We start from the raw sequence: 14,250 nt of genomic DNA, 5'->3' as shown, positions 1-14,250 counted from the left end.
CATGGGTCAGGTGTCAGGCTGGAGGTTTCTCCTGACTCACATAGCTGCAAAGGCTGATGAACCCAAGATCAGCAGGTCAGATAGTAGGTTGCTGGCTCACAATCTGCAGATGCTGATGAATCCAAGTTTGGCAGGCAAAATGGGAGGCCACTGGCTCAATCCCAAGAACTGGAGGTCAGATGATGATGAGCTGTTGGAAGATTCAAAGAGAACAAAAGCCAGCAAGCTTTGCCAGAATGTCCATATATATTGGATGCAGGCCACACCCCCAAGGACACTCCCCTTACAACTGATTGGCTGATCACCTCAGAGCACAGTGTGAAACTGATTACATTATATTACAAAATGGATGATAACTACATCATTACATAACTGCCAAACCACTGAGAATCATGACTGGGCCAAGCCGACACACAACCTTAACCATCACATTCTCTGTGTCTTAGTTTCTTCCTCTATGAAATAAGAATCATAATAGCTCCTACGAAAACAGGGCTGTTGTGGGAATAAATAAATAAATATACGTGAAATACTCAGAAGAGCCCCAGCACATGGTAAATACTCAAAAAAATTAATCGCTGTCATGATGCATGAATAAACCAAGATTTGGCACAAGTGCATACATTAGTGTAAGACATATGGTTCTGTAGTGGGACGGCATGACTTTAGGAGTGAGACTGAGTTGAATGCCACATCTGCTACTTATTCCTGTATGAGCCTGAGTAAATGATCTAGGCTGTGCCGTTAGACTCTAAGGTCCTTTAAGGCAGAGCGTGTGTTCAGAGTTGATAGTCATTGCTCAGCACAGTGCCTGGCACACAGAAGGTATCAATAAAACTTACTTAATGAATAAATGAATATATGAATGAATGAATTAACTTGCTGAATCCCTAGCTTGTGCTTTTAAAATGGGGATAATCGCCATATTTTTACACAAATAATGTGCATCTTCTACATTTATTTGCCAACCACTCCCACCCTCCCAATGAGGTATTGTCCAGCACTTACAAAAATACCTCACAGGGGGAGGGAGTGGTTGACAAACGTAGAAGGTGCATTTTATTTTCGTAAAAATACAGTACTCCTGTTTACTGTTATTGTGATGATTAAAAAGAATATCTGTAGAGTGGTTATCATTGAGTCTGAAATATCATACATGCTCAATTACTGGTAGCAGTTATTGTTTATGTTATTTTTATCTTTTTTATTTTTATTTTTTATTGTGCTTTAGGTGAAAGTTTACAGCTCAAGTTAATTTCTCAAACAAAAAATTTATACACATATTGTTATGTGACATTCGTAGCAACATAATCCCTATAATGTGACAGTACACTCCCCCTTTCTGCCCCGGGTTTCTTGTGTCCATTCAGCCAGTTCCTGTCCTTTCCTGCCTTCTCATCCTGCCTCTGGACAGGAGCAGCCCATTTGGTCTCATATACCTGACTGAACTAAGAAGCACACTCTTCACAAGTATTATTTTATGTTTCATAGTCCAGTTAAATCTTTGTCTGAAGAGTGGGCTTCAGGAATGGTTTTAGTTCTGGGTTAACTCAGTGTCTGGGGGCTATGGCTTCAGGCGTTCCTCCAGTCTCAGTCAGACCATTAAGTCTGGTCTTTTTACGTGAATTTGAGTTCTGCTCTGCACTTCTGTCCCACTCTGTCCAGAACTCTCTGTTGTGTTCCCTGTCAGGACAGTCATTGATGGTAGCTGGGCACCATCTAGTTCTTCTGGTCTCGGCCTCATGGAGTCTCTGGTTTATGTGGCCCTTTTGTCTCTTTGGCTAATATTTTCCTTGTGTCTTTGGTGTTCGTCATTCTCCTTTGCTTCAAGTGGATCGGGACCAACTGATGCATCTTAGACGGCTGCTGGCAAGCTTTTAAGACCCAGAAACTACTTACCAAAGTGGGATGCAGAACATTTACTTACTAAACTTTGTTATGCCGATTGACCTGGCTGTCCCCTGAAACCATGGTCCCCATTTGTGTTATTTTTAGTATGATAATTGTCTCATTCATTCATTCCTTGGTTCTATATTTAAATCCTCATCATGTTTGTCTTTCATTGATAGCTGCCTTATTTCTTAAAGACAGAAGGCAATAATTATAAATGAAAGAAGGTGAATAGAGATTCTGAGATGGCTAGTCACTGGACAAAGTAAGCATATGACCAGAATTTAAATTTAGAGAGTTTATTCCATTTTCAAACCAAAAAAAACCATAAGGAATTCTCCATTTTAACCAGGAAGTGTTCAAACCCTGGATCTTACCAAAGAGCCCAAGCAGTGAACATGAAAAAATACCCATCGAGTTTTCTTCCCCTAAAATTAAAAATGTCTCCTTTATTCTATGGAGAACTCTTAACTTTTTTATTAAAAGAAATAATATGTGAATGGAAGTGTTTGTTAGCATATACATTTAAAGAGTGAAGCAATTCAAAATCACAAAATACTGACTAATCAGATACTGCTAAGCAGGAACTTGAAATACTCTGTAAGTGCTCTAACATTTCAGAATAGGAAAACCTGCCCAGACAAGAAAAAAAAAAATTTTTTTTTTCGAGGAAGAGTACATTCTATTTTCTAGTTGTTTAGGTTGATTTAAAAAAAAATAAAAACAACTTTTCTTTCTGTTTCAATTTATCCACACTTGATCTAAAATAAATTTGGATACAGGCAGTTTAAATGGTAGAAAATCAGCTACATTGATTCAGCTTTCATGTGGTGTGGCCGGGTGCTCCCTCTGGTACAATACCTCTTGTATTTTCATTACAAACAACCTTGTTCAGGACACTTCTGTAGACAGCCCAGATGACCCCTCACAGTTTTCAAAGGCCGAATTAATGAAACTCTTAAGCGTTAACATGTTCTATAATCAGAGTAAACAAGAACTGCCTCCCCCAAGCTTTTGGCACAAGTCTAAAGTGAGACAATGAGAAGCATTCATGTAAGCAACCTCTTAAGATGTGTAATAGTCATGTCATTAAACTTGATAGTCTTCAGGCTGAGGGTGGAGATGGAAGCAATGGCAATTTGGCTCTCAAAATATTCCAATAAAAAGGTCGAGAAGGGAGAGGGTTGACATGATGTGGGGTTGTTAACCAATGTCATAAAACAATTTGTGTACTACTGTTTCATGAGAAACTATTTGTTCTGTAAGCCTTCACCTGAAGTACAATAAAAAAAAAAAAAAATGTTCCAATAACTTTCTTGGTGCTTTAATGACCTATAGGAAGTTAATTGATCAAATAATCTACTGCCTATTTCATCTAACTATAAAAAGACTGTAAGAGTAGAAGTGCTGTGTAAAGCACCATCATATGTATTTTGAATGTTCTTCTATACATAAAGCTATTGTTGCAAACTGATCTGACTCATAATTTAATTTTATAATTTTAAAAATATATATTTTAATTTATGGCATGGGGAATTTCAAGCTTCTTTGAATTACTTTATTTATCATGCTCTGCTACAGTTCAAGACACATGCAGTAGCAAAATGGGAAAAATTTCCACTAATGAGAAAGTTTTATTATGATGATGGGTGAATTTCTAGAAGCTTATGTATTGTCTTTCATCTTGCCTTCCATGAAACATGTCACACAGCATATGGCAGTCTGTTCATGATAATTAAAATCTACCATAAAAATTTTTAGTTTATTATAGAAATTTGGCTGTTAAGGCATCATCTTTTGAAGTTTTTATTTTGTATTCATTATATGTACAAATACGTATATATACACATACATACACGCAAACAAACGTGTCTGTATATATATACAAATATACGTGTGTATACATCACCTACACATAAACATACACATATATTTTTTAAATTTGTCTGCCTATAAATTATTTATACCATTGTGTAATATGAATGTTTTCTCCTAGCAAAGCAAGCAGAAGAAGAAATAATCAAATCTATGTATAGATTTCTTTAACTGTTCCAAACCACATGCCAATAATACTCAAATCTGTAGCTATTAAATCATAGGTCTCTTTCCATTCCCCCTCCGCGTTGCTGTTCTGCTCAGTGATACCACAATGTGATAATTCCACAACTAAAAGCAAATTCAAAAAACGTTCATGGAAATGATAGGCACTGTTGAAACTAAGCTGTATCAAGAAGAACATTTTTATCTTAGCACCAAGAATATTAATAATAATTCACAATGCAGTTGTTCATCAATCACAGAAACTCTCTTCCTGGGACATGAGTTTGATCTACTTTTGGCTTCTCTTTGCATCCCGTGGGCAATATTCTGGCCCCTGGACTCCCTCTTCCTCTTCTGTATAATGCATTAGACTTGCAGTGACTCATATCGTTTTATTCTAGAAGTATAGGCTCGCCTCAGCAGATGACAATGGACAATTCAGTCCTGTTTGATCTCTGACAGACTTTTAATTTGCTTTTCCAAAACCTGTTGTTTTACTTCTCTTTCTAGATGGCCTTTTTAGTAATAATTGTGTCTTTGCAATCCCCGGAGGTGATTTGTTCCAATCACAAACACCATGTAAAAATGTGGAGGTCGGAAAGATTTTTATTTATTTTGTCCTGTCGAAGATCAGATTCAACTCCTTTATTGGAACCATAGATAGTACTTATAATCTGTGGAATTTCATCAATGATAGATAGGAAGACAAATTACTTATAATAAATACTATAATAGAATTATAATTTAGAAAGCATTGGGGACTGTTTTGACATAATCACAATTTTTAAAAAAGATTTTAAATATTGAAATAAACTAAGTTGTCAATCTAGAAAAAGTATAAAATAGCATTGAGCAGTGTGGACTCTGAAGCAGACAGCCTGGGTTTGAATCTCAGCTTGGTCCCTTAAGTGACTGCGTGACCTTGGACAAGTCACTTTACCTCTAAGGGCTTCAGTTTCCTTAGATGTAAAACAGAGATAATAACAGCTTCTAACTTACATGGTTGCTGTGAGGCTTAAATGAATTAATAAATGTGAAATATTTAGAGCATTAGCTGGCATATAATACCAGTTGTGTCAAATCAATTCTGACTCATGATGACCCAGGGGTCTCAGAGTAGAACTGTGTTGCATAGGGTTTTCAATACCTGATTTCTTGGAAGTAGATTGCCAGCCTTTTCTTCCGAGGTATCTCTGGGTGTACTCTAGCCTCCAAAGGTTTGGTTAGCAGCCAAGTGCTTAACCATGTGCACTACTCGGGGACTCTGACTAGCATATAGTAAGTACTACAAAATATTGTTGTTGTGGGGTGCCGTCAAGTCAGTTCAGACTCATAGCGACTCTGTGTACAAGAGAAGGAAATGCTGTCAAACAAAATTAATTGTGTCTTTTAAGAAGAGCTGTTAGGCCCTGATGTACTTACGCATCTATTCAAATTTCTCACTAGTTTGCTTGTCACAGTCTTAACAAGGATAAAATAGATGTGAAAGCACATTAACATTTCTTTAATACCTAGCCTGTGCTAGTCACATATACATTATAATTGAATTTTCACAACAAGCATTCCTATAGATGAGGAATGTGGAAAGAAGATAAAGTGGTTTCCCTAAAGTCACATAGCTTCTAAGCATCACAGTCAAATTTGTAAGCTGACTCTGTCTGACTCCAAAGTCACTTTACCAGATGAACTTTAATAAGCAGAGCTTAAACAAAATAGTGTTTTACAGATCTGAGATTGTTTGGACTGCCCCTTTTCTCCTCCATGTGTATTTCCCAAATCCTCAGCCAACTCACTTTTACTTACAAAAAAGAAACAAAGAAAAGGAATAAAGCCATTAACTTTAAACTCAATGTGCCTCTTGGCTCAATACTCACACAATTTGGTAATTAACTACTCTACATCTTCTCTCCTGTCTCTACAGCAAGGGAACAAACCTTAGTTTTGAAACTTAGGGGTATAGCGACAACTTAGTCACTTACTGAGATTTTGTGTTTTTGTTTTCACTGTTGTTTTTGAAATTAATAAAATGTGTACTAACCATTTCATAAAGTAAATGTAAAGAGAAATAATATCCTACATTCTGGACGTCTTTGGGGGTTTGTTTTGGTTCTTGCTTGGTAAATAGCCATTATTTAGGTGACAGAATCTTTCTTTCTCTCTTTCAGGAACCACGTCTCCCCCATTCCTAGTCCATGTGTTTTGCTGAAGCTGACCTCCCTGCTCCATGTTGGGAGGGCATGTGACTCAGTCCTGACCAATCACAATTTTCTACCTCTCAGCCCAGTCATTCATTCCAATAGGAATTGGAATCATTCCTTATATGGCACTGAAATTCACTGTCCTCCAAAGGTGTGGTGAGAATAAGGTTGTGTTAACCAGCAGGCTACTCAGGACATTCTATAAGGGTACAAGGAAGATCAGCTTTGAAGGTCTGATGGATAGTTCAGTGTGGGAGCCGCCATCAGAAGCCACATTACTCAGAACAGCTGCTTTCGAAATCCGGAGCTGCTGATTGCTTGTAGAAACTTCTCCTGAGAGCCAAATGCATTATTAAACTGGAGGGAAATGCATAGAGAAACACACGTAGAATAAAAATTAATATTAAGCATTTTTCCTCTTAAGTGTTCAATTAGGTGAGTTTTGACAGTCATATGCATTCATGTAAAAAAAAATAAGAAAAGGAACATTTCCATTACCCCAAAAAGTTCCTTCTTGTGCCCCTCCCCACTGCCTGCACCACAGCTCTTCAGACACTGTAAAGAGTAAAGCTATATCACTTGGATTAGTTTTGCCTGCATTTGGACTTCATGTCAACAGAATCATACAATAAATACATTTTCTTTTTGGTCTGGCTTCTTTCATTTCAGATAATGTATTCAAGATTCATCAAAGTTGTTGCACGTGTAAATACTACATTTTAAGTAAATAACGCGTGTCTTCTATGTTTGTTTGCCAGCCATGCCAGCCATGCCCTCCCACAGCGAGGGATTTTCCTGAGCGTGCTATGCTAATTTTTTTACATCAACATGTAAAAAAAATTGGCATAGCTGCACTTATGAAAATACCTTGGTGGGGGGGAAGGGCATGGCTGTCAAACAAGCATAGAACACATGCGTTATTTGCATAAAAATACAGTAGTTCTTTTGTTGTTTTTGCTGAGCAGTATTCCAATGTACAGATATACCACAATGTGTTTATATACTCATATATTCACCAGTTGAGAGACACTGGAGTTGTTTCATTTTGGGACTATTATGCTTGAGCTTATGGTCTAGTCTAGTCTAATCTAGAAAATTCACAGCACTGCGATTGTTCACTGTAAAGGCATTAGCCCAGTCTATGGGTTGGGGTGGGGGATCATAACGAAGGAACTTTTTTTGGTAGGGAAAGTTTTAGCTGAGACCTAAAGGATGGGGAATTTTACAGGTTCAGTGCATGTTCCTGGCAGAGACAACATAATCAGTAGCATCCCTAGAAGGATGCGCCGGTGCAGACCACACTGTGAGGGGGTGACACCAAAATGACTATAAAATTTTGGGGCAGTGTTTCAGCAGATATTTATTTTTTTATAAAAAGATCCCTGTAGTTAGTTATAACAAAAAAATTTTCATAAGCCCATTTTACATGTATCTACATACCTACAAGGCTAAAACTCTTTGCTAATTTACTTTTTGAGTCTTCTAATTACCCAATCACAATGCTGCTTCGAATCACGTGGTTTCACCTGCACACACTGCAAGCACCTGCTTTTCTTTTTGTTGCTGCCAGTGTTTTTATGTTGTTGCTGCTGTTGTTGTTGTGTGCTGTCAAGTTGATTCTGACTCACAGCTACCCTATAGGACAGAGTAGAAGTGCCCCATTGGGTTTCCAAAGAGTAGCTGGTGGATTCAAACTGCCGACCTTTTGGTTAGCACCCTGAACTGTTAACCGTTTCACCACCAGTGCTTTTATAGTCATTGATTTTGTCAAATTTTCTGGTGTTTTAGCAATGATATTGTGGTAACTAGTATGGGAGTGAAACATGAGTTACCGCACTGGTTGACACCAACCCTAGTGACGCCACTAATGGAAACGTTCACAGTTCTGAGGCTAGACAGGTCAAGGCACATTCCAGAAACTGCACAGTTCAGTATGACCAGGGCTTAGCGTGCAGAAGAAGAATCATGAGAGATGAGCTAAGCAGGGACAAGGTCATGAAGAGCCCAGGCACTATAAGACGTGTTAAGGCATTTAAACTTTATTCCAAGCACTTTGATAAGCAAGCCTTTTAGGCATGCAAATTACTTGATTAGATATTCATTACAGAAAGCTCTAATTTTTAGCATTATTTCTATATTTATTTTCCTTCCACTTTCTCTGGGTGTATAGTAAGATTTTTGTTTTCCTCTATTTTTTTTTTCTTTCCTGTTTTCCCCCTCCCTTCCACTTCCCTCGTCTCCTTTCTTTCTCTTTATTTTTGCTTCTTTTTAGTGTCCCAGCCTCTTTCAGGCATAACACATGAAGAGGGAAGGTTTATGAGTGTACATTTGAACACGAAGGTGTGGTTAATGTGGGAAAGAAGCAGTGGTATTGGTGAGATTCTACAAGGGAAAGTCAAACATCACAGAAACTTCACAGCCTGAGTCCAAACCTCCCTTAACTGGAATTTTTTTCTTTTTTCCATTGTCAGCTTTTAGGATTACGGTTTGATTTTGATAAGCAAGACAACATTTTTCTTATACAAACACATTTTTTTCTTTAACATGATCCATAAAATACTAATAAGTCATTTGTCATATATTATTTATGTTCAAATGCCCAGCCAGGAATCCTAAACTAGTAGCCCATTGAATAAGCCAGATCTTCAGAAGTGTTTTTTATTTCAGCACAAAAATTTACATCTAAAGGCCAAATCCATACCTCTCCCCATTGCTCACATCCGACTCCACAAATTCACCTTACTTGTCTGGCTCCTAGACATATTTGTACCTAAATGATTCCAATTAATAAGAGAAACTATGACGTCTCAAAGTCTCCGTTTTTCTTTTTTTTCTTTTCATCTTAAGTTGCTATCTCAACCAAAACCAAACCCGTTGCCACAGAGTCAATTCCAACTCATAGCAACCCTATAGGACAGAATAGAGCCACCCCACAGGGTTTCCAAGGCTGTAATCTTTTATTTATTTATTTTTTGATTTTTATTGTTGTAGTTTAAATGAAGTTTATATTTCAAGCTAGCCTCCCATACAAAAATTTATACATACACTGTTATGTGACCCTAATTTCTCACCCCATTCTGTGACAGCACACTCCTCCTTTCCACCTCTGATTCCCCACGTCCATTCCATTCAACCAGCTCCTAACCTTCTCTGCCTTCCTATCTCACCTCTGTACAGAAGCTGCCCCTTTGGTCTCTTGTATCTACTTGAGCTTAGAGGCACACTCCTCACGAGTATCACTTTATATCCCACAGTCCAGTCCAATCCCTGTCTGAAGAGCTGGCTTCGAAAATTCTTTTAGTTCTGGGCTGATAGAGAATCCAGGGGCCATGGTTTCCGGTGTTCCTTCAGTCTCAGTCAGGCCATTAAGCCTGGTCATCTTACTAGAATTTCAGTTCTGTATCCCACCTTTCTGCTGCTCCATCAGGGATTCTCTGCTGTGTTCCTTGTCAAGGAGGTCATTGGAGGTAGCCGGGCACCATCTAGTTCTTCTGGTCTCAGGCTGATGAAGTCTCTGGTTTATACAGCCCTTTCTGTCTCTTGGGCTAATACTTTTCTTGTGTCTTTGATATTCTTCATTCTCCTTTACTCCAGGTGGTTGGGACAAACTGATGCCTCTTACATGCCCCCTGGCAAGTTTTTAAGACCCCAGAATCCACTCACCAAAGTAGGATGCAGAACATTTTCTTAATAGGCTTTGTTATGCCAACTGACCTAGATGTCCCCTGAAAGCATGGTCTCCAGACCCCTACCCCTGCTACTCTATCCCTCAAAGTGTTTTATTGTACTCAGAAAACTTCTTAGCTTTGGTTTAGTCCAGTTGTGCTGACTTCTCCTGTAGTGTGTGCTATCCTTCCCTTTGCCTAAGATAATTCTGATCTACCAGCAGGTTAGTAAATAAACCTCACCTTCCATCCCCACCCTTGTAACCATCAAAGAATGTTTTCTTCTGAGTTTAAACCTTTTCTTGAGTTCTTATAATAGTGGTCTCATATAGTATTTGTGCTTCTGTGACTGACTAAATTCACTCACCATAATAAATTCCAGCTTCCTCCTGTTATACGATGTTACACAGCCTCATCCTTGTTCTTTATAGTTGCATAGTATTCCATTGTGTGAATATACCATGATTCGTTTATCCATTCATCCATTGATGGGCATCTAGGTTATTTCCATCTTTTTGCTATTGTGAACAGTGCTGTAGTGAACATGGGTGTGCATATATCTATTCTTGTGACAGCTCTTATTTCTCTAGGATATATTGCAAGGAGCGGGATAGCTGGATCCTATGGTACTTCAATTTTTAGCTTTTTAATGAAGCACCAAATTGATTTCCAAAGTGGTTGTACCATTTTACATTCCCACCAACAGTGTATAAGTGTTCCATTCTCTCCACAACCTCTCTAGCATTTATTATTTTGTGTTTTTTGGATTAGTGCTAGCCTTGTTGGGGTGAGATGATATCTCATTGTCTTTTTGATTTGCATTTCTCTAATGGCTAATAATCCTGAGCACTTCCTCATGTGTCTGTTAGCTGCCTGAATATCTTCTTTGGTGAAGTGCCTGTTCATATCCTTTGCCCGTTTTTTAATTGGGTTATTTGTCTTTTTGCAGTTGAGGTTTTGCAGTATCTTGTAGATTTTAGAGATTAGACGCTGATCGGATTTGTTGTAGCCAAAACTTTTTTCCCAGTCTGTAGGCTGTCTTTTGACTCTTTTGGTGAAGTATTTGAGGAGCATAAGTGTTTGATTTTTAGGAGCTCCCAGTTATCTAGTCTCTCCTCTGCTGCCTGTGTGTCATTACTTATGGTTCATATTGTGTTTACGCCATGTATTAGGGCTCCTAGAGTTGTCTCTATTTTTTCTTCCATGATCTTTATCATTTTTATTTTATATTTAAGTCTTTGATCCATTTTGAGTTAGTTTTTGTGCATGGTGTGAGGTATGGGTCTTGTTTCAGTTTTTTGCAGATGGATATCCAGTTATGCCAGCACCATCTGTTAAAGAGACTGTCTTTTCCCCAATTAACTGACTTCTGCCCTTGTCAAATATGAGCTGCTCATAGGTAGATGAATTTATGTCTGGATTCTCAGTTCTGTTCCATTGGTCTATATGTCTGTTGTTGTACCAGTACCAGCCTGTTTTGACTACTGTGGTGGTATAATAGGTTCTAAAATCAGGTAGTGTGTGGCCTCCCATTTTGTTCTTCTTCTTGAGTAATGCTTTATTTATTCAGGGCCTCTTCCCTTTCCATATGAAGTTGGTGATTTGTTTCTCCATCTCATTAAAAAATGCTGGAGGAATTTGGATCGGGATTGCATTGTATCTGTAGATCCCTTTGGGTAGAATTGACATTTTCACTATGTTGAGACTACCTATCCATGAGCAAGGTATCTTTTTCCACTTACGTAGTTCTCCTTTAGTTTCTTGCCGTAGTGTCTTGTAGTTTTCTCTGCATACATCTTTTACATCTCTGGTTAGATTTATTCCTAAGTATGTATTTTATCTTCTTGGGGGCTATCGTAAATGGTATTGACTTGGTAATTTCCTCTTCAAGGTTCTCCTTATTGGTGTAAAGGAATCCAACTGATTTTTGTATGTTTATCTTGTATCCTGAAACTTTGCTGAAATCTTCTACCAGTTCCACTAATTTTCTTGTGGATTCTTTGGGGTTTTCTGTGTCTAAGATCATATCATCTGCAAATAGAGATACTTTGACTTCCTCGCTACCAATTTGGATGCTCTTTATTTCTTTTTCTAGCCTAATTGCTCTGGCTATGTCCTCCAGCATAATGTTGAATAAGAGTGATGATAAAGGGCATCCTTGTCTGGTTCCCGTTCTCAAGGGAATGCTCTCAAAGTCTCTTCATTTAGGATGATGTTGGCTGTTGGCTTTGCATAAATGCCCTTAATTATATTGAGGAATTTCCCTTCTATTCCTATTTTGTTGAGAATTTTTATCATGACTGAGTGTTGGAATTTGTCAAACGCCTTTTCTGCATCAATTGATAAGATCATGTGGTTCTTGTCTTTTGTTTTATTTATGTGATGGATTACATTGCTTGTTTTTCTAGTGTTGAACCATCCCTGCATACCTGGTATAAATCCCACTTGATCATGGTGATTTTTTTTTTTGATATGTTGCTGAATTCTATTGGCTAGAGTTTTTTTGAGGATTTTTGTGTCAATGTTCATGAGGGATATTGGTCTGTAATTTTCTTTTTTTGTGGTGTCTTTACCTGGGTTTGCTATCAGGGTTATGCTGGCTTCATAGAATGAGTTTGGGAGTATTCCATTCTTTTCTATGCTCTGAAATACCTTTAGTAATAGTGGTGTTCACTCTGCTCTGAAAGTTTGGTAGAATTATCCAGTGAAGCCATCTGGGCCAGGACTTTTTTTTATTGGCAGTTTTTTAATAACTTTTTCAATCTCTTCTTTTCTTATGGGTTTATTCAGTTGTTCTACCTACCTCTGTGTTAGTTTAAGTAAGTAGTGAGTTTTTAGAAATTTGTCCATTTCCTCTAGGTTTTCAAATTTGTTAGAGTACATTTTTTCATACTATTCTGTTATGATTCTTTTAATTTCAGCTGGGTCTGTTGTGATATCACCCATCTCATTTCTTGTATGGGTTATCTGCTTCCTCTCCTGTTTTTCTTTGTTGGTTTGGCCAATGGTTTATCAATTTTGTTGATCTTTTGAAGAACCAGCTTTTGGACTTGTTAACTCTTTCAATTGTTTTTCTATTCTCTAGTTCATTTAATTATGCTCTAATTTCTGTTATTTCCTTTCTTCTGGTGACTGAGGGCTTCTTTTGCTGCTCTCTTTCTACTTGTTTCAGTTGTAGGGTTAATGTTTTGATTATGGCCCTTTCTTCTTTTTGTATGTGTGCATTTATTGCTATAAGCTGACTTCTGAGCACTGCTTTCGCTGTGTCCCAGAGATTCTGGTAGGATGTGTTTTCATCCTTGTTTGATTCTATGACTTTCTTTATTCCATCCTTAATTTCTTCAATAACCCAGTAGTTTTTGAGCAAGGTGTTGTTCCCTTTCCATGTGTTTGATTTTTTTCCCTTGCTTTATGTGTTGTTGATTTCTACTTTTATGGCTTTATGGTCAGAAAAGATACTTTGCAATATTTTGATGCTTTGGATTTTGTTAAAGCTTGCTTTATTACCTAATATGTAGTCTATCCTGGAGAATGTTCCATGTACTTTGGAAAAGAAAGTATACTTGGCTGCTGTTGGGTGGAGTGTTTGGTATATGTCTATGAGATCAATTTGGTTGATTGTAGCATTTAGCTCTTCATGTCTTTGTTGAGCTTCTTTCTGGATGTTCTGTCCTTCAACGATAGTGGCATGTTGAAGTCTCCTACTACTATTGTGGAACTATCTATCTCTCTTTTCAGTGCTGTTAGAGTTTGTTCTATGTATTTTGGAGCCCTGTCATTGGGTGTGTAAATATTTATTATAGTTATGTCCTCCTGCTGTATTGACCATTATAATCATTATATAGTGTCCTTCCTTATCTTTTGTGTTGGATTTTACTTCGAAGTCTATTTTGTAAAAGATTAATATTGCCCCTCCTGCTCTTTTCTGAGTGTTGTTTGCTTGATATATTTTTTTCCATCCTTTGAGTCTTAGCTTGTCTGTGTCTTTAAGTCTAAGGTTTGTCTTGTAGGCAGCAAATAGACGGATCGTGCTGTTTTATCCACTCAGCCACTCTCTGTCTCTTTATTGGTGCATTTAGTCCGTTTACATTCAGGGTAGTTATTGATAGGTATGAGTTTAGTGCCGTCATTTTGATGTCTCTTTTTGTGTTTTGTCACAGTTTCTTTGTTCCCTTTAATTTTCTGTGCTGAGTCATTTTTCTTTATGTATTTTTTTCATCTTTTTCATTGTTGTTGATTTTGTGTTTGCTGAGTCTATTTTTCTAGTTTTTTATTTTGATTTGCAGGATTTTTATTTTCCTTCGTGGTTACCTTAATATTTACGCCTATTTTTCTTAGTTTATACCAGTCTTTTACTTCTTTATATTTCCAAGGGTGTAATCTTTACGGAAGCAGACTGCTATATCTTTCTCCTGTGGCGTGACTAGTGGATTCGAACCACTGACCTTTTTGTTATC

The sequence above is a fragment of the Trichechus manatus genome, unplaced genomic scaffold, assembly GCF_000243295.1.
Source record: "Trichechus manatus latirostris isolate Lorelei unplaced genomic scaffold, TriManLat1.0 scaffold00241, whole genome shotgun sequence".
NCBI classification, from domain to species: domain Eukaryota; kingdom Metazoa; phylum Chordata; class Mammalia; order Sirenia; family Trichechidae; genus Trichechus; species Trichechus manatus.
This window is presented reverse-complemented; position numbering follows the sequence as displayed.